The following is a 23,303-nucleotide window of genomic DNA, read 5'->3' as shown; positions in this document are numbered from 1 at the left end:
CCTCTATTTAGAGAATAACTTCAAGAAAAATGTTTTGTGTGTATTTTTATATATTTTTTTACTTTTGTGATCTCCCCCCAATACCCTCAATATTCTGTTGCTTTGAAACAACACAATAGCTAACAATGAAATCCCCAATGGACTTTTAAAACATTAATCAATTTTACACCTTCAGAGTAAAATTATGTATTTTTTGAGCTGCATTAATGGAGGGGAATTCTCTCATATAGAGGGGTCATTACATCAATGAAATCATATATCCAATTTCTAATGTATAAATAAGGTAGTTAGGTAGCCCAGTGGACAATGGACTTAGAGTTAGGAAGTGCTGATTTCCAATTTGGTTTCAGACACTTAATAATAAGTAACCATGGGCAAGCAATTTACCATCTCTATCTCTCTGTACTTCAGTTTCCTCATCTATAAAATGAGGATAATGATACCACCTATCTCTGAGAATAAAATGAGATAATATTCATAAAGTGACTTGCATATGTAAAAGTTTTATATAAAAGCTATTGTTGTTGCTATGTGTTTTGTTTTTTAATATCACATCCTTTTCTGAACATATTCCTCCTATTTCCCCTAAAGAGAAAATCATCCCTTTCATGCCACTGGTGAGAGTGGATGTCATTATGCATGAAGGGTATATATACAGTTGACCAGCCAATATTTGTCTCTAAACCTTCCTGCAGAGAACTCCCTACTCCAGATTATTTCTGGAGAGTTAATTAGACACATCCTGCTACTATAATTAGCTATTTTAATGATTTGGAGATAACAAAGTAGCCTCTCAGGTCCAGTGGTGTCCAAAGTAAGAATATAAGAAGTTTTTAAGAATAAGAAGCAAGTAGATTATTCTGTTTTTATTACTTAAATATTACAGAAAAGGAAATAGAGGTACATGGAGATTAGGTGATTTTTGCAAGATCACATAGTTAATCGGACCATAAATCCAATTATACAACCATCACATTTTGTGGTGCAAAATGTAAAATTTTCCTACTCTATTTTATACAAGTCATGTCTAGCAAGTTGAGTTTAGTGAGCCAAGAATTAGGACACAAAAAGCACAAATACCACAATAAGGGCAGCTAGGTGGCACAGTGGATAGAGCACGAGCCCTGGAGTCAGGAGTACCTGAATTCAAATTCGACCTCAGACACTAAATAATTACCTAACTGTGTGGCCTTGGGCAAGTCACTTAACCCCATTTGCCTTGCAAAAAACACCTAAAAAAATGAAATGGTCCTCAGGACCCAGTTATGATACTTTGTTCATTGAATTTTTATACCAAGGTGTCAGCACCCCTTTATGAGCTTCCATCTGAGCTTTCATCATCACTATGTGAGTGAAACTGCCTATTTCCCTTTCCTTATGCCCCAGAGAAATGAGGGTGGAGAAGGGACTGGTGAGAAGCAAAGAAGTATACCCACAGTCCTGGAAACTTAGAAAGCAATAGCTTTGGGAAATGTACAGTAAAAGTACTTGATGCTTAAATTATTTACTTGGAATTCTTATTTACCAGGAATTCTGTTTTCAGTAAATATCTTTTGTTTTATTATGAAGTCACATAATTTGATCAAGGGAGAATCAGTAATTTTACCTATATGTTTACATTGTCTCTTAAAATAGAACCCGAGTTTCTTGTGCTCAGTAGCTGTCTCATTTTTGTCCCTATAACCTAATACATGCTTGGTACATAAACATTACATCAGCCAAGTGGCTCAGTGAATAGAGTGCTGGAACTGGTGTGTGGAAGATTCATCTTCCTGAATTTAAATTCATCTTCAGACATTTAAGGGTTGTATGACCCTAAGCAAGTCATTTAACCTTGTTTGACCCAATTTCATCATCTATAAGATAAGCTGAAGAAGGAGTAAAGCACTCCAGTATCGTTCCCAAGAAAACCCAAATAGGGGTCAGATACAATTGAAAAACAACTGATTAACAACAACACATATTGCTTAATGTTTTTAAAATAAATTGAATTGAACTGATTGTTGACTCAACCTTAGCTTTTACCCCCTCTTCATTCTACATTTAGAATTCAGAATCACAATGACGTAGAAAATAGCAGATGATCATAAATGAAAGCATCTGACTGGATACTAAATATTGAAGGTGGGGAATAGAGACAGATTTCTGAAAGGGACAGTTAGTTAATATTTACTTAACCTCTGGAACCTTTATCCCAAAATGACTTAAATGAAAATAAATGTTTAATCAAATCCCATAGGAATTATCAGTCTCAGGGGTAAGGATTTAGTTTAATATTACCCTGAAAGTCATCAAACTGAGGAGATGGGGAAGGAAGGGGTCTGTTTTTCTCACTGCCTTTCTGAATAATCTGATCTTCAGGATTAGCACTTGCCAGACTTCAATTTGTCTGCAAAATATTATACATACTACAAGATTGCACACTTATTGAAGTCAGAATCTGATGATTACAATGATTCTAATGCACTGTGTGACCACAAACAAGTTAGTCAACTTGTCTGCATTTTCACTTTTTTCATTCTTTAAATGAGAATAATGATTCTTACACTACTGGGCTCACATTCTTGAGAGTAAAACACTGTGTAAAACACTGCATAAACAAGATATTATCATCAACACCATCATTATTATTATTAATCTTTGTACTTCTCATATATAGCACAGTCAAGGTCTTCTGTCAGACCAGTAATTCTTTTTGTGGAAACCATTCTTAACAGGAATGCATCTATAACTTATAGCATTAGAGTATTGTCTGAGACTCAGCAAAGCTGTGACTTGCTCACGGTCAGGCAGTTAGTAAATGGCAGAGACAAGATTTAAATGTGAGTCTTCTTGATCTTTGACAAATCCAGTGTGCATGTCTTGCTGCTTCTAATCAATAATAGAAGTATAATTCATAATTAATAAGTGTGCAAAGTGCAAACTCCCAAGATTTTCCCTCTCTCTCTCCTTTTTCTTTTATCATCTCATGTTCTATATGATTTTCAAAGCCTTAATCAAAACTCTTCCTCCTACAGGAAGTCCCCCATAACTTCCAGTCTACTAGATATCATAATTAACACTTATGGACTCAATCTTTAATTTAAGATTCTATATGTTTTTATGTGGTCAGACTATCTCCCATGCTGGCACATTAAGTTTAAAATTATTCTTGGGGTGGCTAGGTGGCACAGTGGATAAAGCACCAGCCCTGGAGTCAGGAGTACCTGGGTTCAAATCCAGTCTCAGACACTTAATAATTACCTAGCTGTGTGGCCTTGGGCAAGCCACTTAACCCCATTTGCCTTGCAAAAACCTAAAAAAAAATTCTCCAATTACTCTTCTCATTGTTCTGTCTCCCCAAATATATTGTAAGCACCTTAATTTTAACCTATTCAATATTAACTTATTTGAATGTGTTTCTTTTACATTTCCTAATTTACTTAGTGCAATGCAGAGTGAAAAGCAAGTACTTAATAAATACTTATTAACTAAGAATATTCTCCAGTAAAAAGTATTCTTTTGCTGTCTTATTGTATCTCCATTTAGTATCAAGTTCTGAGAGGCAGCCTGGTGTAATGGATAGGGCAATAGATAACCAAGACTATAAATTATAGAATGCAGTGATCTGAGTCCCTGAAGGGAGGTACTGCACCAACATCATAGGCTCTTATTGCATTGAGAGGGTGATGGAAAGGTCCCTCAATCAATGATGTTGATAACTACTTGAAGCTTTTAAAGCATCAGTATGAAGATTCCTGGTAAACTATAGTTTGCTATTTATAGGTATAATGCATTCAAGCTTCAGCTACTCCAAGAAGTCATAGCACTTAGGCATTCTAAAATAGACTTGTGACCTGTTTCATTTCTAGACCCAGCTTAAAAGAAAGAAGAAATATGGAGACTAGAATGATTCTTGTAGTATTCAGAGATAGATTTTTTAAGGTTGAAATTTCCAGGAATTTTCCTAGATTGTCTTTAGGGCAGGGCTATTCTTAACCTAATCTCTCAGGCTATGACTTTGTCTTGATATATGAAATTAAAATTATTTCCTCCCAGGCACATTCTGAAGTTTGCAGGTGAAATTTCTTGAAAGATAAATCAGTGAGAGTTATGAAGTGATTCCTTAAGGCTTATAATTTCAAAAGGCATTTTCTTTGATGGTGGGCCTGGAGAAAAATCAACAGTCCATGTTATCAAAAGAGACTAGAGATGAGAGAGGAGATAAAAATATAGAACTTAGAGGTAGAAGGGATAAATGAAGAGAAGGGGAAAAGAGATGGGGGGAAGAGAGGTAAGAGTTGAGAAATGGAGAAGAGCTGTGGATGGGAAAAGAGGAGGACAACTGGGCTAGGTAGAAGTGAGGCAGGACACCAGGTCTTTCCTGACTCTGCCCTAGCTGAACCACCTAGATGGATGATTTGGAGAAGTCCCACCTGTTAATAGACCTATAAAGCCATTAAGAAGCACCCCAAATTATACCCATAAGTCCAAAGAATCTTAGTAATTCTCCTTTTTTAAGCTGCAATCTAATTAATATAAATTAAGCAAATTTACTATTACATGCAAAGCAATGTATATGATGATACATAGAATGAAAACTCATTAAGCCATTTAGGAAAAGAAAGTGGAGAACACTGGATTCTGGGACCATCACTGGTATCTTAGAAGAGAAATGTGTACAGGCATTGCAAAAATAAAGAAGAACAAAAGAAATAAGTAAAATCTAATCACTTTGAAATAGTCAAAAATAGAAAGAACAACCTTATATCAGCTATAGTTGAATATCTTCAGGTAGAATAGCTTTCATGTAACACAATTGCTATACATGAAATGAATGATATTGGAGAAAGAACATTCAACTGGATGTCAGGAGACTGGAATTCTGGCTTGATCTCTGCCACTATTTATCAAAACATGAACAATTTGCTTGACCCTGATAAGCCTCAGTTTCCCTAACAATGAAATAAAAGTTTGGCTAGATGTTCCGCAAGGTTCTGTAAAGCTCTGATATTCAATGATTCTATGACAGACCCCTATCAACTGGATGGTATAAGTTCTAGGGCCGGTCTTAGACATATCCAGAGTAGAACAGATACCTAGATGGTAACATTTTATAGCTTACAAAGGGTCTTCCAGCTTAAAAACAAAACTTTTCCAATAGCTCACTGAAGTCTGAAATTTCATACTGCCTTTGGTTTCCTGATGCAGGTATTCAGCATAGAGGAGATAACTTTGCAACTGAGTCAGGAAGGACTCAGATGCTTCAGATATTTATTATTTTTGTGACCCTACTAAAATTGTTTAACCTCTCTCAGCCTCAGTTTCCTCATTTGCAAAATGGAGACAAAAACAGCACTTGCCTCTCACCATTGTTGTGAGGTTCAATGGGATCATTTATGCAAAGAACTTCATAAACTTTCAAGTTCTATCTACAGATAATATTAATATTTATAATTAATATCAATACTTAAACTTCTGGATGAGATAACCCCATAAAAATCACTTTCAAGTATCTATAACTCCATCAAAATCTGAGAGCAAGCTTAATAAGGAAAGATGCAAATATCACATTTTTGCAAGAGATGCTGTTGAGAAATTGGTGCCAATGAGCAAAGGAAAGGGAATAGAGCTCAAAATATGCAGATTCAAGTGTTCTAAAACATACTCCATCTAGAGTAAATTCTGGGGTGTCACCTTACCATCTAAAACTCCTCCTTGGATAAGAAAGAAGAGTGATCTATTAAAGAAAGCCCACAAACAATTGGAAAAAATTCTTTGGGGCAGCTGGGGTGTATTGTGTGAGCTGGGGGAGGTTAGCTTACCTTGCAATTCTTTCTCCATTGTACATGAATTTCCCTTGACCTATTTTTATACATCAAGGGACATTTGGAGAAATGTCCTTAATTCCAAGAACTTTAATTCACCTCCACTTACTAAGCCCCTTTCAAGGTGACTTAGCTTTCATGTGATCTCCTTGCTATTATTAGCATATGCTTGACTCTTCAAGCCCTCAAACTTCAGCTTATAAATGTACAACATGCCCACATACATACATATTCCCATAGATACATATATGGGTTTATATGCATGCATGTCCAAATACATATGTGCATATATACATACATACATATAGGTATCCTACCAGAAAAGTAGCACATGACACCCTTCTCACTCTCCTTTCCCCAGCCTCAAGGAATACTTGGCACAGGTCCCTAGTTCTCAGCTGAATCTATTGTTCTAGTCAAGAATAACACTGCCTTCTCAGAGTCTTGCTGACACTTCTGATTCGTGGTGAGGATTGTCATTAATCAATCGCTTGCATCTGTTTTGGAAAAATTAAATAGCTCAAGTCAAGAGAAACATAGTAAATAATTCTTTGACAAGCCTGGTGGAGGGGGGGAGCAGAGGGAATGAGGAGAAGGCAGGATTTTGACTTCTCATTATTTGAAATGCATTTAATCTACCCCTGGATCTACATCCAGGCGAGGTTCACTAGACACAGAAAGTGATTAAGAGCTCTGTGAAAACGTGGTGCCCTCCCAAACCAGGGTATGAGAATCCCCTACTAAAGTCATAAAACACAGCTCACTCAACATGACTTCTCTACCTATGAGAGAGTGAGCAATGTTCATCTTTCTGTTTTAAGACATTGTTTGCCATCTCCCAAATCAATTCCTATGTAAGTTTGACCTTCTGAAAACTGGATCAAGACATCTACTAGGTCACTAAAATGTGTCAGAGACCATTTCTAGGTTGTCTTCAAGCATTGGGAGCTGCCTAAAGAAGTCAAATCATATGATTTCCAATTTGCAGTCATTCAAGCTAGTCTTTCTGTGTCTCACATATGACAGACACACCATCCTCTTTCTCTGCCTTTGAGTTGACTCTACCCCAAGCCTTGACTGCATTCCCTATCTCACCTCTACCTAAAATCCCTAGCTTCCTTTAAACAATGTTAAACTATGTTAAACATAGTTGTATATGTATAAACCTATATTAAATTTATTAGATTACTTTCTGTCGGGTGAGGGAGGAAGGAGAGAAGGGAGGGAGGAGAAAAAATATGAAACTCAAAACCTTACCAGAAATTATTTTTGAAAACTATATTTGCATAGAATTGGAAAATTAATTAAAAATAAAGTTTCACCTTCTATATGAAATCTTTTCTAATACCCTTGAACTGATTGCATCCTTCTCCAAAATCTTTACCTTATTTTCCTCTCTCCTGGAGCCAATCTGTAGATTTTTTGATAAAAATTTTATTTTCTGCTCTCTGAAGTTCTGTAATTTTTCATGTTTTACTTCTTACACTATGGTACTTGAATTTTTGAATTGCCATTCTTCTGAGAAACCTATAATTCTTTATTTTTCTGCACATCCTCCCTTCTTTTCAAGATTAATATGGTTTACTAAATATATATAATCATATGAAAGAATTCTCCAAATCATTACTGATTAGAGAAATGCAAATTAAAGCAATAAGCATATCACCTCATACCTATCAGATTGGCTAAGATAACAAAAAAGGGAAATTGGTCAATGCTGGAGGGGTTGTAGGAGGATTTGGACATTAATGCATTGTTGGTGGGTTTGTAAACTGATCCAATCATTCTGGAGGGCAATATGGAACTATTCCCAAAGAGCAACAAACTGATCATACTCTTTGACCCCAAATTCCAATATTAGTCCTATCTATATCCAGAAGAAATCATAAAAAAATGGGAAAAATCCCACATGTTCCAAAATATCCATAGCAGCTCTTTTTTTGTAGTAGCAAAGAACTGGAAATTGAGGGGATGTCCATCAATTGGGGAATGGTTGAACAAGTTATTGTATCTGAATGTTAAGGAATACTATTGTTTTATATAAAAAACCATAAATGATTGAATTCTAGAGATACCAGGAATAAATTACAGCAACTGATATTGAGTGAAGGTGGCAGAAACAGAAGAACATGTACACATTAACAGCAACATTATGAGGTGATCAACCATGATGGATGCAGTTCCTCTCAGCAGTTCAGAAAAATAGGACAACTTTAAGAGACCAGCTATGGACAATGCTTTCCCCATCCAGAAGAAGAAAAACAAAACAAAACAAAACAAAAAAGCCCTTCAGAATCTGAATGGAAACTACATTCACTTTTTAAAATTTCCTCTTACATAATTCTTTCCTATCTCAGTGTTCTTTCTTTTTTCCTTAATCTTAATTCCTCATTCCAAAAATGACTAATCTGTAAACATGCTAAATACAAATGTGTATGTACAATATTTGCCTGTCTATTCACCATTAAGGGGAGGGGAGAGGGAGTGGGAAGGGAAGGTAGAAGAAAATTATGTAACTTGAAAATATGCATATGGATGGATATTAAAAACTTTCATAACAGGTAATTGGAAAAATAAAATAATAATTAGAAAAAAGATTAACATATACTTTACTGCTTAGAGGTCATGTTTTCCTTTAACAATATTGCTTTTGTGAATCTGGAAAGACTTGCAAGAACTGGTACAAGATAAAATAAGTAAAACCAGGAAAACATTGTACACAGTAATAGCAATATTGTATAATTATCAACTTGAATAACTTAGCTATTTTCAACAATACAGTGATTCAATATAATTTCAAAGGACTTATGAAAATGCTATCCATCTGGAGAGAAAGAACTGATGAAGTCTAAATGTACATCAAAACATACTTTTTTTAAACTTTATTTTTCTTGGAGCTTTTGGTCTGCTTTCTATTACAACCTGACCAATATGGAAATATATTTTGCAAGACTATCCATTTGTCACCTTTATCAAAGTGCTTAACATCTCATGGGATAAGGAAAAGAAGATGAGAAAGAATTTGAAACTCAAATTTAAAAGAAGAGAATTGTTAAAATGTTTTACATGCAATTGGGAGGAAAATAAAAGATTAAATACATAAAATAAAAGTTTGCAAAAAGGAAAAAAATTATTGATTTTTTTTGGATTCTCTTCTTTGATATTGTACCTCATTTTTGTATTTTTTAATTCCCAATAGGTTATTCTCTCTTTTGCATCTTTAGTGAGGCTTGCTATTGTGAATTCCAGTTTTTCTATCCTGCCATTTTTTTCTCCTTGCACGACTTTCACAATTACTACTTCTTTTTTAAACCATTCAAGAAGAACCTCATGATTTTATGGGAAGAAGAAGGAATCCATAGGCTCTCTGTATCATCAAGGTCATCAGATATTAATTTTTCAGATATTAATTATTCATTCATATATGCTTATAGTTTTTTAATTATTCCAGAAGCCATATTTTCATTTTTCTTTTTCCCCATTAATGGGGAAAATCTTATTATTAAGATTTTACCTTTTATTACTCTTAAGATAGTCTTTTTTCTACTTTGTGTTCCTTTATCATTCACCTTCAGTCTCCTTTTATTTTGATGGCATTTTCCATAGGAGCTAGACTTCACAGCGCCCAATCATACTTCACCAGCCATAGTCTCTCCAGTACCAAACCATCCTCAAGTTAGTACTAGACATTGTTTCCTCAGGTGGAGTGGAGTGCCACACAGTCATACACATATGTCTTTCCCCAAATCCCTCTGTCTCTCAATTTTCTAGCTCATCTCTTTAAGCACAGAATGCCACCATGCTGCTAACCTATTCAAAGCAGGCTTTTGGTTTTCTGTGGCACTTGAAGAAGTGAGGGAACAGTTGAATTCTGTTGCAAACCCATGGGTGTGCTTGTACAGACTGCCAGCATAGTAGGCAGTGGAGAAGGGAGTGTTGAATGAGAAAGTTAGGCTTTAGGAATTAACCTTCTCTATTCATTGTATTTTGCCTCATTTGGATAATTGGTGTCCCAGCACATGAAGACAGTGGAAATTGCTTTATTCCTTGCACATAATTCCTACTTTGAAAGGTTTAAGAGGTTGTAAAGTTCAAAGAAAATGTCCAGTCCTTCATCTTAGTGGTCACATGCTCTATGTCTTCCTATTTATTTTGTATATGCCTACTGGATCATTGATTTAAAGCAAAAAGTTACATTAGAAGTCATTTGGAAAGTGGAAGGAAATCTTCATTTTACAAATGAAGACCTTGGGTTAAATGAATTGCCCAAGTATATATTTACTATGTTAAGGAATCAGATCCAAATCCTCTGGTGCCATCCAATATTCTTTCCAGTGTAACATGATTTTTCATTTCTTATATTTGATATGTTTCCACCAATAAAATATCAGTTCCTTAAAGACACAGAGTATTTTATTTTGACCTTTGCTTTGCCAATCATTTAGTGGAGTACTTGGAATCTAGAAAGTTCTTAATATATACCAATTGGTTGATTGTTGGAAGGATGATGCACTTTTTTATAGCAGGACTAATAATTTGGGAGATTCTCTAATCCTAATGTTAAAAATTTAAGGGTTGATCTGTCATTCAGCACTATTTGGAACCATATAGTCCTACTGTTAGCTATGGTGTAGGTTTAGGGGATGTAAATTCATTGTGATATTGATCTCAACAAGATATTATTAAGAAGACATATAATTCAAACTGAATAATAATTGAATTCAATGACATACATTTATTAAGAATTTATTCTGTCAATATCTTGGGAGGAGCACAGCCAAAATGTTGGAATAAAGAGACAGGGACTCATTTGAGCTCTCCCCCCAAATCCCTCCAAATCCCTTTAAATAATGACTTTAAGACACTTTCAGGGTGGAGCCAAGATGGCAGAGTGAAGCTTGAATGCTCTTGGAGCTTTTCTCTTTACAGCATTAATGGAAATCTCTACATAGGTGTTAAAGCTATAGATCCCACCAAAAAAAAGAGCAAGACAAGACATCATGAGGGATCTTCAGCAAATGTCTGTCTCTTAGGGAGAAAAAGGGAAGTAGAGCCAAGCTAGGCAGAAAGGCAGGAAGTCAGTGGGAGGCTTCTAACTACAGTACAACCCAGGTCTTGGTAGCTTAATAGCAGCCCAAGTCCTGGTTATTTAGAGAAATTGTAAAAATGCCATTTCAGAAGAAGAAAGCAGTGACAAATTGCCTACATGGGCTGTCTCAAACCAATTTATGAATTAGACTGAAATTCCAAACTTCATTGAAGAGCTTAAAAAAGAGTTTAAAAACCAATGAAGGGAGGAAAAAGAAAAATGGAACAAAGTAGTGAGAGTCATGCAGGAAAATTATGAAAAACTGACTAAAGAAGTCAATTCCTTAAAAAGTAAAAACAATGAACTGGAAAAAGAATGTAACTAATCAAAAATATCTTCCAGCTGGAAAAGGAATGAAGCTCATTTAAAAGTAAAATTAACCAACTGAAGGGGCAGCTAGGTGATGCAGTGGATAGAGTACTGGCCCTGGAGTCAATAGGACCTGAGTTCAAATCCAGCATCAGATATTTAATAATTACCTAGTTGTGTGACCTTGGGCAAGTCACTTAATTCCATTGCATTAATAAATAAAAATTTTTTAAAAAAATTTAAAAATTAACCAACTAGAAAAGAAAACACAAAGGCTAATTGAAAAAAGTAACCCTAAAAATTAGAATTGGCAAATGGAAACTAATGATTCTAAGAGAAACTAAGATTCCATCAAGCAAAATCAAAAAACTAAAAAACTTGAAGAAATATAAAATACCTTTTAGGAAAACAACTGGAAAATAGATTCTAGAGAGATAATTTATGAATTATTGGTCTATCTGAAAGCTTGGATCACACAAAAAGCCTGAAAAACATTTATCAGGAAATTATCATGAAAAACTGTCCTAAGAAGATCAAAAAGACAAAAAAGGTCCTTGAAAGAATACCCAGAACACCTCCAGAAAGAGATAGATTCTAGAGTAAACACTCTAAGGACTAATTATTATAGACAAATTCTAGAATTTCAAATAAAGGAGAAAATACTTTAAGCAGTCAAAAAGGAACAATTGAAATACAAAGGAAGTACAATCAGAATTGCATAGGACTTATCAACTTTAACATTAAAGTATCAGCGGAATATGATATTTCAGAGGGCAAAGGATCTTGGGTTACAACCAAGTATTAATGACCCTGCAAAATTCAGCTTATTCTAAAATGAATTTTCAGTGAAATAGAGAAATTTCAAAATTTTCTGATAAAAAGGTCAGAACTAAACAGAAAATTCAATCTTCTAATATAAGACTCAAGAGATGCATAAAAAGATAAAATGAAAGGGGAAAAAAGTCACTAGTCAAGAACATTAAACTGTATATGTATATGTGTGTGTGTATATATATATATATATATATACAGGGAAGGGAAGATACAAGGGAAGATAACACTAGTAACTATTGAGAATTATATTTTTCTTAGGATAGTTAAGGGGTTGAATATATTGAAGGGTTTGTTCTTAGAGGAAATAGGTATAAATGAGACATGAAGTGATTTTGATTATGGGGATAGTAGCCCAGAGTACTTGCACTAAAGGAGGGAGAGTACTTAGAATCTCTATACATATTTAAATCATGAAGTGATGAAGTGATCTTACTTTATTAGATAATTTAGTTAAGGAAAGTTGTAATACAACAGGGCAGAGGATGGGAATATATTTAGAAGGGTTGTACATAAATAGATTAGGAAATGATCTCATCTTAATTCTACTTTAGGGAGATAGTAAACCCCATTCTTCCATTGTGAAGGGTTGTAGGGCTATGTTGAAGCGATTTTGGGGGGTGGAGTTAATAAATGGTTCATAAAATAATTTGACTTTGCATAATGCTTTGACTCATAAGGATTGTGTGTCCATGGAGGGTAGTTGAAAAGAAAGTGGTATATAATTTATATTATAATTTATATTATATAATATATATTATAATATTATATTATATCTTATAATTACAATTATAAGTTGATGTGATTTATGACTCTTGGGAAGTATATTTCTAATGGGACAGAAGAGACATGTGGATTTAGTGACTATGAGGCAATGCTGCTTATCAATCAATCAAACTTTGAGACTGATACTTCTATCAGGACAGATAAAAAGAGCATATTTTGACAAAGGGGTTGTGGGTACAAGACAAGAGTTAAAACAATAGACATGGAAAAAACTATACTAGGAGAAGGCTAGGCAATAATAGATAAATTCTACCAGGCAAAGAAGGGAGGATGCGAACACTGAGTAAATCTTGCTCTTGATAGATTTGGCCCAGAAACGAAGTAATATACAATCCCAATTTGTTTTAAAAAATGTATCCTACTCTAAAGGGAAGTAGGGGGAAATGAGGTAAAAAGTGAAGAAGGGCCTGATAAAAAGGAAAGTAAAGATAAAAAATAAAATTTAAAAGAAAAGTCATAGGAGAAAGGGAGTAAAACTATGTGAAGGAGGAATAAGAGGAAAGGAATGAGAAAAGGATAAATAAGTAATGAGCCTGGAGAGAAATACAGAATTAGTAATCTTAACTGAAAATGTGAATGAGATGAACTCTCCTATAAAAACTGAAGCAAATAGAAGAATGGATTTAAAAAAAACAGAATCCTACAATATGTAGTTTACAAGAAACATATTTGAAGCAGAAATAGTCAGGAAAGGTAAAGGTAAAAGGTTGGAGCAAAATATAATATGCTTAAGCAGAAGTTAAAAAAATCAATGGTATCAATCCTGATCTCAAACAAAGCAAAAGCAAAAAATAGATCTCATTAAAAGGCATAAAAGGGGTGACTAGGTAGTGCAGGAGTACCTGAGTCAAATCTGGCCTTAGGCATTTAATAATTTCCTAGCTGTGTGGCCACTGAACTCCATTTGCCTTGCAAAAAAACTAAAAATAAGTTTTAAAAAAGGGCATAAAGAAAGAAATTGTATCTTCTTAAAATGCACAAAAACCTATAGACCAATTAAAGACCAAGAAAAAAATCAATCTATCAGATGTATGGAAAGGGGAGAAATCTATGACCAATTTTCACAGTTAAGGGTTCTGATAAAGGTCTCATTTCTAAAATATATAGAGAATTGCATCAAATTTATTAGGTTACAAGTCATTCCCCCACTGATAAATAGTCAAAGAAAATGAACAGACAGTTTTCAAATGAAGAAATTAAAGCTATATATGATCATATAAAAATGCTTGATTAGAGAAATACAAATTTAAATAATTATGAGGTTCTAATTCACTCTTATCAGATTGACTAAGATGACAAAAAGGGAAAGCAATCAATGTTGGAGCGGTTGTGGTAGGATTGGGACATTATTGGTAGGGTTGGGAACTGATCGAATCATTCTGGAGAGCAATATGGAACTATACATAGGGGTGGCTAGTTAGCACAGTGAATAGAGTACCAGCCCTCAAAACTGGCCTCAGACACTTAATAATTACTTAGCTGTGGGCTAAGCCACTTAACCCCATTGTCTTGCAAAAACCTAAAAGAAAAGAGAGAACTATACCTAAAGAGCAATAAAACTGGGATCGTACCCTTTGACCCAGTAATACCAATACTAGGCCTATATTCAGATGAAATCATAAAAAATGGAAAAAGCCCACATGTTCCAAAATATTCATAGCAGCTCTTTTTCTAGTGGCAAAGAATTGCAAATTGAGGGGATGGCCATCAATTAGGAAATGGCTGAACAAGTTATAGTATATGAATTTCTGGAGAACTATTCTATAAGAAACTATGAAAGGTCAGACTCTAGAGAAGCAAAGAAAGAATTACACAAACTGATGCTGAGTGAAGGGAGAAGAACCGAGAGAACATTTTACACATTAACAACAAAATTGTGTGACTTCCAGCCAAGATGGCAGAGAGAAGATAGACATAGTGCTAAAGTCTCCTGATCTTCCCTCATATATAATATGAAACAAACCTCTTAACAGAAATCCGTTCTACAACACCCAGAAAGAGAAACTAGAAGAGCATCTACATCAAGGTTTGTCTTCCCGAATCATGGGTGAGCCAGGCCCAGAGGGTGGACTCTGCTGGGAGCACAGGACAGGGTGAGAGCCTGAGAGCCTGAGAGTGGAGCTAGCCTGATCAGTCACAGGGGCATGGGCCAACTAGGGAGGAGAGGGATTGGTTGTGACACTGATGATCTGGAGCTTGCTGGCAGAGCTAGAGAGTGAATTCCAGTATGGGAGAGGTGCAGCCATAACTTCATTTCAGCTGAAGCCTCTTCCCAGAACAAACACAATTACAGCCCAACTCTTCCCCAGGCTCAGGTGTGAGCCCCAGACCTCTCTCAGCTGTGAATAGGGAGAGCAAATTACCTTGCCCTAGGGGAAAACCCAGCATTCCTCAAAGATAAAAGTAATCAGCAGCTTCTCAACCCCCCCTCTCCAGGTTAAGGGAGAGGGCCTCAAATTAGGGTCACAGACACTCCAGAGAAAGCAATCAACATAGCCTACCAGCTGGCCCACTTAGAGTTACTAAACCAGGTGAATAAAACTTGTAGGGATCTCAACACCAAACCTCTGTGAACCAGCCCCTTGCCAACAAAAGGTCTTAGGAAAATGAAGAAAGACCAGCAGAAAGGAGGGTCCATAGAAAAATTCCAAGAAGGTAAAGGACCTAACTCAGAGAGACCTAGAACATCTGAGAATATGATCTGGTCTCCAGCCCATAAATACTTCCTTGAAGAAATCAGGAAGGAGTCTATAAATCAATTGGAAAATTTGGGAGAGACATTTAACACCTTGCAACAAGAAAACAAAACCTTGGAAAATACAATTGGACAGATGCAAAAAGAAAATAATTCTCTCAAAATCTCAATTGGTCAAATGGAGAATTCTTTCAAAAATAGAGTTGACCAATTGGAAAAGGAGTTGCAAAAGGTAAATGAAGAAAATTCTTCTCTAAGAAAAAGAACGAAGACTGTACAAACTAATGACTTCATGAGATGGCAAGAGTCTGTTAAACAAAACCAAAAAAATCAAAAAAAGAAGAAAATGTAAAATACCTCATTAGCACTGACCTTGTGAATAGATCGAGAAGAGACAACCTGAGAAGGTCTTACTGAAAACATTGAAGAGAAAAAAACCCTGGACTCAATATTACAGGATTTAGTGATGGAAAACTGCCCTGATATCATGGAACCAGAAGGCAAAATTGTTATTGAAAGAATATATCTGGGGTGGAGCCAAGATGGCGACAAAAAGGGATTGAGTCTTAGGAGCTCTCTGATAAAACTCATCAGCTAAGGACTCTAAACTTTCGAGAGAGACAGAACCCACAAAGGGACCCAGTGAGGCAGTTCTCCTACTCAAGGTAACCTGGAAAAGAGCAGAAAGGCTCTGCTCCCCGGGGTCGGAGGGGCAGCCTGCCAGAGCCAAAGAACTTCAGCCTCCCGGAGGCAGCCCCAGGGCACAGGGAGTCTCAGCTCACAGCAGCGGGGGAATCTCCTGAGCTGCACCCCGAGGAGCACCAGGCACAAAGTGGGGGAACAGTGGGGGACCTCTACCAGAGTGAGCACTTGGAGCCCAGCCCTGGGGCACACAGGGAGCAACTTGGTCTTTCTGCAGCCCAGAGCCAGAAACAGAAGCAGGCTGAGCCGGAAGCAGGAGCCCCCAGGGCATGAGCCCATTGAGCTGAGGGAGGGGAGTGAAGAGAAACTGCAAGCTCAGTCCTCTGCCCCTGGAACAGGACTCTGGGGCTCTGACCACATTCTGATTCTGATCGAAGTCTAGGCCCCCCCATAGAACAGCAGGGCCCCCCCCCACCTCAGCCCCATGGTAGAGGGGGGTGCTTATGGTCATTCACAGACCAGGAGGGAGGACAGAGCCTCACACACTGAGACCCTTGTGGGAGTGTCCCAAAAGCTCAAGAAACACCCCAAACCAGGCCCAGGCTGGGAAAATGAGCAAGCAGAGAAACAAAAGGAAGACTATTGAGAAATATTTTGCAAATGAGCCCAAGAAGGATCAAAATACTCAGTCTGAAGATGAGGAAGCACAAGCTCCTGCATCTAAAGACTCCAAGAAAAACAGAAATTGGGTTAAGGCTATGACAGAGCTCAAAAAAGACTGAAAATCAAATAGGGAGTTGGAAGAAAAACTGGGAAAAGAAAGGAGAGAGATGCAGGAGAAACATGAAAATGAAGTCAGCAGCTTAGTCAAGGAAATCCAAAAAAATGCTGAAGGAAATAGCATGCTAAAAACCAGCTTAGGTCAAATGGATAAAACAGTTCAAAAAAGTTATTGCGGAGAAGAATGCTTTAAAAAGCAAAATTGGCCAGATGGAAAAAGAGATAAGAAAACTCTCTGAGGAGAACAAATCCTTCAGACAAAGAATCGAATTCAGGGAGATTGATGAATTTACCAGATATAAGGAATCAATACTTCAAAACAAAAAAAAAAATGAAAAATTAGAAGAAAATGTGAAATATCGCATTGAAAAAACAACTGATATGGAAAACAGACTTAGGAAAGATAATTTAAAAATTATTGGAATACCTGAAAGTCATGATCAGGAAAAGAGCCTTGACATCATTTTCAAAGAATTACTACAGGAAAATTGCCCTGATATTCTAGAAGCAGAGGACAAAATAGAAATGGAGAGAATCCACCAATCCCCCAGAGAAAGAGATCCCAAAAAACCAACCCCTAGGAATATTATAGCCAAGTTCCAGAACTCCCAAGTCAAAGAGAAAATATTATAAGCAGCCAGAAGGACACAGTTCAAATATCGTGGAGCTGCAGTCAGGACCATGAAGGACTTAGCAGCAACTACATTGGAAGCTCGTAGGGTTTGGAATACAATTTACCAGAAGGCAAAAGAGCTTAGAATGCAGCCAAGAATGAACTACCCAGCAAGGCTGAATGTCCTCTTCCAGGGAAAAAGATGGACTTTCAATGAACCAGGGGGATTTCAAAGGTTCCTTTTGGAATGGCCAGAGCTGAACAGAAGGTTTGATCTTCAGATACAGGACTCAGGTGAAGCATGGAGACTGGAGGAGAGGGGGGAAATATGAGGGACTTAATGAGGATGAACTGCATGTATTCCTGCATAGAAAAATGACACTGATAATACTCATATGAACCTCCTCAGTTAATAGAGCAGGTAGAGAGAGCTTTTATAGGTGAAGCACAGGAGAAAGCTGAATTCGAAGATTAAAATATGGTGTAAAAATGGAGTCAATAGAAAAAAAGGGAAATGGAATGGGAGAAAGAAAAAGGAGAGGGGGAATAGTCCAAGATATTTCACATAAGATTTTTTTTTTTATTATAATGAGCTATTGCAATGATATGGAAGTGGGGAGTCAAGGGGGAATGAGGGAAACTTTGCTCTCATCAGAGATGGCTAGGAGAGGAAACAGCATATATACTCAATGGAGTATAGACATCTGGAGTAAGAAGGAGGGGGGGAGAAGGGGGAAGGGGTGGGGATGTGAATAAAGGAGGAGAGGATGGACCTTGGGGGGGAAAAGTGGCCAGATATAACACATTTTCTTTCTTACTTCATGCAAGGGGCTGGGATTGGAAGGCCTGCCCAGGACCATAGGGCCAGGTGGATTCTGGGCCTAAGGGGTGGTATGGGGGCTCAGGGCTTCTTGGCCCCAGGACTAGGGATCTGTCTGCTGAGACAGTCAACGACCTTACAGCAGAGTCAGAGTGAAAGGAGAGAGAAAATAGAGTACATGGTAGTGGAGAAATAAGAAAGGAGGGAGTTGTGATCAGCAATGGCAACGCTGGAAAAATATGGAAGTAATTTCTGTGATGGACTTATCATAAAGAATGAGATCCACCCATGACAGAGTTGTTGGTGTTGGAACAAAGACTCAAGAACATTTTTTGTTATTATTATTTGGGGGAGGGTGCAGGGCAAGTGGGGCTGGATGGCCTGCCTGGGGCCACATAGCAGGGTGATCTTTGGGTGTCTGGGGCCGGATTTGGACCCAGGTACTCCTGGCTCAAGGGCCAATGCTCTGTCTGCCACCCAGCCACCCCTACTATCATTACTATTTTATTTTATTTTGGGTCTTTTTTTTCTTCTTTTTGGTTTTTGCAGGGCAGTGGGGATCGGGTGGCTTGCATGTCACATGGCTGGGTGATGGGTTGGGTTTACAATGCTGGATGTGGGTTCAGGTGCTCGTGGCTCCAGGGCTGGTGCTTTGTCCATTGCACCACCTGGCCATACCTACAATTATTACTAATTATTTTAATTTTTAATTTTTTCTCTCCCCTTTACTTTTTCACCCAAGCAAGTCTATCTATATTCATGGGGGAGGAGGGGTATTTTGTTTACTTGCAAACAAGAATATTTTATTAATGTAAAAAAACATTTGTACAAAATGAGAATAAAAAATAAATAAAAAAAAAGAAAGAATACATCGATCTCTTTTGGAAAGAGATCCTAAGATGAAACACCAAGGTATTTTGTGGCACAGTAAGAATTGCACAGGGCCTGGCTGCATCAACATTAAGGGATCAAAGGGCCTGGAATGAGATATTACAAAAAGCAAGGGAGCTCAGAATGCAGCCAAGAATCCACTACCTAGCAAATCTGAGCCTTCTCTTGCAGGGGAAAAGATGGACATTTAACAAAATGGGAGACTTCCAACATTTCCTGGTGAAAAGACCAGAGCTAAATAGAAAATTTGGACATCAAACAGGAGACTCAAGAGACACATGAAAAGGTAAAAAAATAAGGGTAAAGAAAAAAAACTGCTGTCTAATAAGTTGTAACTGGCTATACCCACACTTGGAAGAAAGATTCTCATTACTCTTGAGAATTGTACTCTATTAGAGAGGATATACTTAGCCAGAAGTGATGGACACTCATGACTTATCCATGAGACTGCTATCCAATAAGATTAAACTGGCTATATCCCTACCTGGAAAAAAAAGACTCTAATAACTATCTAGAACAGTAACTCTATCAGAGAGAAAATACTTAGCCAGAAATGATGAACACTCATGACTTTTCTGTGACTCAGATAGAATGATTTAAAAACAATACCACCTTAGAAAGTGGAACAGTGGAGAGACAGGAGGATGGAGGAGACTGAATGGGGTAAATCTCATTACATTAAGAGGTACAGAAGACCTATGGTAATAGAGGGGAACAAGGGAAGAGCTAAGATGCACCCGAATCTTCCTCTCATTAGACTTGGCTTAAAGTTAACTTAAACAGGGGCGGCTATATGGTGTAGTGGATAAACACCAACCTTGGAGTCAGGAGTAGCTGGGTTCAAATCCAGTCTCAGACACTTAATAATTACTTAGCTGTGTGGCCTTGGGCAAGCCACTTAACCCCATTTGCCTTGCAAAAAAAAAAACCTAAAAAAAAGTTAACTTAAACAAACACTCAGTTAAGTTAAGAAACTTATCTTACCTTTCAAGTATTAAAAGGGGGGAAAGGGGAGGGGGAGAAAAAGGGGAAATAACAGAAGGAATGGAAGGAAGAAGGGAAAAGGGGAAGAGGAAATAAAGGGGAGAGCAGTTGATATAGGAAGGCAAGCACACTAAAGGTGGTGATATTCAGAAACAAAATATTGGGTAATATGGATAAAAGGAAAAAAGGGGAAAATATAAACAGAGGGAAGATAGCATGGAGGGCAATAAAGGGTAAGTAATAGTAACTTTGAATGTGAATGAAATGAACTCTCCCTTGAAACAAGCAAATAGCAGACTGGATTAAAAAACCAGAATCTTACAATATGCTGCTTATGAGAAACTCATTTGAATTAGAGAGATACATATAGAGTAAAGGTAAAAGGTTGAGCAAAATATAGTTTGCTTCAGCTGAAGTGAAGAAAATCAGTTGCAGCAATACTTATCTCAGACAAAGCAGCTGCAAAAATAGAACTCATTAAAAGAGATAAGGAAGTAAACTATATCCTCCTAAAAGGTACCATACACAATAAAGTAATTTCAATACTAATGATGTATGCACCCAATGACATAGCAACCAAACTCTTAGAGGAGAGGTTGAAAGAGCTACAATAAGACACAGACAGAAAAACTCTACTAATGGGAGATATCAATCTCCCACTCTCAGATTTAGATAAATCAAATCATAAATTGAACAAGAAGGAAGTTAAGGAGATAAATAGATTATTAGAAACCCTAGACATGATAGACTTATGGAAGAAATTGAATAGGGATAGAAAGTTGCTTCTCAGTTCCTCCCTTCTTCCAATCTAAAACCCTTTTTTTTCCTGTGGTACATGGCACTTACACAAAAATTGAGAATGTACTAGGGCAGAAAAACCTAATGATCATTTGCAGAAAGGCAGAAATAATGAATACTTTTTTCTCAGATCATAATGTGATAAAAATCATATGCAATATTGGACCAGGAAGATATAGATCCAAAACTAATTGGAAACTAAGTAACTTCATTTTACAAAATGAGTGGATCAAACAACAAATTATAGAAAGAACTGAATTATTTCAACCTAGATAATTACAATAATTAAACAACATACCAAAACCTATGGGATTCACTCAAGGCAGCTGTCAGGGGATATATTATAGCTTTAAGTGCTTACATGAATAAATTAGAAAAAGAGGAAATCCATGAACATGCATGCAACAAAAATTAAAGAAAGAACAAATTAAAAACCTCCAATTAAATACCAAATTAAAAATTCTAAAAATTAAAGAAAACATTAATAAAATCAAAATCAAGAAAACTATTGAACTAATAAATAAAACCAAGAGTTAGTTTTCTGAAAAAGACCAATAAAATTGAAAAACTCTGGTCAATTTGATTAAAAAAACAAAAGAGGAAAACCAAATTGCTCATATCAGAAATGAAAAGGGTGAACTCACCACCAATGAGGAGGAAATTAAACTAATAATGTAAAATTATTTTGCTCAACTCTATGCCAATAAATTTGATAATCTAAGTGAAATGGATGAATGTTTAAAAAAATATAAGTTGCCCAGGTTAAGTGAAGAGAAAATTGAATACTGAAATAACCCTATCTCAGAAAAAGATATTCAACAAGTCATTATTGAACTCTCTAAGAAAAAATCTCCAGGGTCAAATGGATTCACAAGTGAATTCTATCAAACATTTAAGGAACAATTGGTTCCATTTCTATATAAACTCTTTAGAAAAACAGATGAAGATGGAACTCTACCTAACTTTTTCCTATGAGATCAATATGGTGCTGATATCCAAACCAGAAATAGTTAAAATAGAGAAAGAAAATTATAGACCTAGCTCCCTGATGAATATAGATGAAAAAATCTTAAATAAAATCTTAGCAAAATGATTACAAGTTATCACTATGACCAAATAGGATTTATCCCAGGAATGCAGGGTTGGTTCAATGAAAACTGTTAGTATAATTAATTATATGAATAACAAACCTATTATAAATCATATGATTATATCAATAGATTCTGAAAAAAACTTTTGACAAAGTAGAGTACCCATTCCTACTAAAAATACTAGAGAGTGTAGGAATAAGATGAAACAAGGATGCCCATTATCACCACTACTATTCAATATCATATTAGAAATGTTAGCTTCGGCAATAAGAGAAGAAAAACAAATTGAAGGAATTAGAATTGGGAAGTGAGAGACAAAAATTCTCACTCTCAAAAAAATCATCTAAAAAACTATTAGAAATAATTAGCAACTTTAGCAAAGTTTCAGGATATAAAATAAACCCTCATAAATCTGCAACATGTCTATATATCACTAGCAAGATACAGCAGAAAGAACTAGAAAGAGAAATCCCATTCAACGTAACCTCAGACAATATAAAATACCTAGGAGTCTATCTGCTAAGGCAGACTCAAAAGCTTTTGAAAGCAATTACAAAACACTTCTCACACAAATAAAATCAAATTTAAATAACTGGACAAACATTAACTGCTCATGGATAGGTAGAGGTAATATAATAACAATGACAATTCTATCAAAACTAAACTACCTGTTTAGTGCCCTACTGATCGAAATTCCAAAAAATTACTTTAATGCAATAAGATCAAAATGGCTATAGTATTTGGAAATAAAAAAATTATTATAAGCAAACTAGAAGATCAAGGACTAGTTTATCTGTCAGATCTATGGAAAGGGAAGCAGTTATGACCAAGGAAGAAATGGAGAACATCACCAAAACAAACTAGATGATTTTGATTACATTAAATTAAAAAGGTTTTGCACAGACAAAACCACTGTAACTAAGATCAAAAGAAATGTAGTAAACTGGGAAGCAATCTTTACTACTAGTATTTCTGATAAAGGACTTATTTCTAAAACATACAGAGAACTGAATCAAATTATTAAAAAATAAGCCATTCCCCAATTGACAAATGGTCAAAGGATATTCAAAGGCAATTTACAGATGAGGAAATCAAAGTGATCCATAGTCATATGAAAAATTGTTCTAAATCATTACTTTTTAAAGAAATGCAAATTAAAGTGTCTCT

The sequence above is a fragment of the Macrotis lagotis genome, chromosome 2 (assembly GCF_037893015.1).
Source record: "Macrotis lagotis isolate mMagLag1 chromosome 2, bilby.v1.9.chrom.fasta, whole genome shotgun sequence".
In the NCBI taxonomy this organism is placed as follows: Eukaryota; Metazoa; Chordata; class Mammalia; order Peramelemorphia; family Peramelidae; genus Macrotis; species Macrotis lagotis.
This window is presented reverse-complemented; position numbering follows the sequence as displayed.